The sequence below is a fragment of the Cervus elaphus genome, chromosome 28 (genome assembly GCF_910594005.1).
Source record: "Cervus elaphus chromosome 28, mCerEla1.1, whole genome shotgun sequence".
NCBI classification, from domain to species: Eukaryota; Metazoa; Chordata; class Mammalia; order Artiodactyla; family Cervidae; genus Cervus; species Cervus elaphus.
The window spans coordinates 48,924,701-48,926,707 of NC_057842.1; the positions used below are offsets into that span (position 1 = coordinate 48,924,701).

The 2,007-nt window shown below is 41.4% G+C and overlaps 1 non-coding gene across 1 annotated transcript; it reads right to left on the minus strand.

Annotated features, from left to right (window-relative positions):
* Positions 1-450: 450 nt before the first annotated feature.
* Positions 451-522, minus strand: TRNAY-GUA. Its single transcript has one exon. It is a non-coding gene; the product is annotated as a tRNA-Tyr (tRNA).
* Positions 523-2,007: the final 1,485 nt, after the last annotated feature.

Consider the following 2,007-nt stretch of genomic DNA (forward strand, 5'->3'; position numbering starts at 1 on the left):
TTTCTTGTCATTAATTTTTAGTTTTAGTTTTCCCCTGTGATTACTTTTTTTCTGTTATTATTTTGATCTTCCTCTTTTACATTATGAGGGCTCCTCAAGTATCTGGTGATTCTTGATTGCCTAAGCATATTTAATGGTGAGGCAAAAGAAATTCTGCTGTAATCATTGTTAAAGGGTTAGACTTGTTGACTGATAGGTTCTGCTTGAGAGTATAGTTAGGTGGCCCTTGGTAAGGGTTAAAAAACATTTGGGGTCATTTTTGATTGTTATAGTTATTATGAAAGTAAGAAAGTGAAAGTGAAGTCGCTCAGTCATGTCCGACTCTTTGCGACCCCGTGGACTGTAACCAACCAGGCTCCTCCATCCATGGAACCAACCAGGCTCCTCCATCCATGGGATTCTCCAGGCAAGAATACTGGAGTGGGTTGCCATTTCCTTCTCCGGGGGATCTTCCCAACCCAGGGATCAAACCCGGGTCTCCTGCATTACAGGCAGACGCTTTAACCTCTGAGCCACCAGGGAAGCCCTGGTACTGCAAATAAAGAACAGTGAACACTCACTACATCCTTGTAATGTTGTCTTACACATATTTTGTTCAATATTTTAACTAATTGAATCCATAAACCTGCCATATGAGTTAGATGGGAATATTTTTGCTTTTTTTAAAATTGAGACCATTTGGTTTTGGCATGTTGTAGGGCAGGTGCAACACTTTCTTATGTGTAGGAAAATCTTCCTTTGTCCTCCTCAATTTGGAATTGTTCTCAGATTCCTTCTACAGAGTAAGTGAGTGTGAAGATCTACCTTTGATTTAGAACTCTATATTGCCCAGGAGTTTAAGATTTTCTCTGTTGGTCTCATTATGCACCAAGGTTGTTTCTTTACTTCTCCAAATTACTTACTTAATTGACATAAAATAACACTTCTTTTTGACCTGTAGAAAATACAATACTGGCATCAGGTTATTCTAAGCAGGAAGGTGAATAAAGTGATAATGTATATTAAAATTTTCAACCTGTCAGTTCAGTTCAGTTAGTCGCTCATCGTGTCCGACTCTTTGCAACCCCATGAACCGCAGCACGCCAGGCCTCCCTGTTCATCACCAACTCCCAGAGTTTACCCAAACCCATGTCCATCGAGTCTATATGCCATCCAACCATCTCCTCCTCTGTCACCCCCTTCTCCTCCTGCCCTCAATCTTTCCCAGCATCAGGATCTTTTCCAATGAGTCAGCTCTTCACATCAGGTGGCCAAAATATTGGAATTTCAGCTTCAACATCAGTCCTTCCAATGAACACCCAGGACTGATCTCCTTTAGGATGGACTGGTTGGATCTCCTTGCAGTCCAAGGGACTCTCAAGAGTCTTCTCCAACACCACAGTTCAAAAGCATCAATTTTTTGGCACTCAGCTTTCTTCATAGTCCAACTCCCACATCCCTACATGACCACTGGAAAAACCATAACCTTGACTAGACAGACCTTGTTGCCAAAGTAATGTCTCTGCTTTTTAATATGCTGTCTAGGTTGGTCATAACTTTCCTTCCAAGGAGTAAGCGTCTTTTAATTTCATGGCTGCAATCACCATCTGCAGTGATTTTGGAGCCCAGAAAAATAAAGTCTGACACTGTTTCAGCTGTTTCCCCATCTATCTGCCATGAAGTGATGGGAACAGATGCCATGATCTTAGTTTTCTGAATGTTGAGCTTTAAGCCAACTTTTTCACTCTCCTCTTTCACTTTCATCAAGAGGCTCTTTAGTTCTTCTTCACTTTCTGCCATAAGAGTGGTGGCTTCTGCATATCTGAGGTTATTTATATTTCTCCCAGCAATCTTCATTCCAGCTTGTGCTTCCTGCAGCCCAGGGTTTCTCATGATGTACCCTGCATATAAGTTAAATAAGCAGGGTGACAATATACATCTTTGATGTACTCCGTTTCCTATTTGGAACCAGTCTGTTGTTCCATGTCCAGTTCTAACTGTTGCTTCCTGACCTGCATACAGATTTCT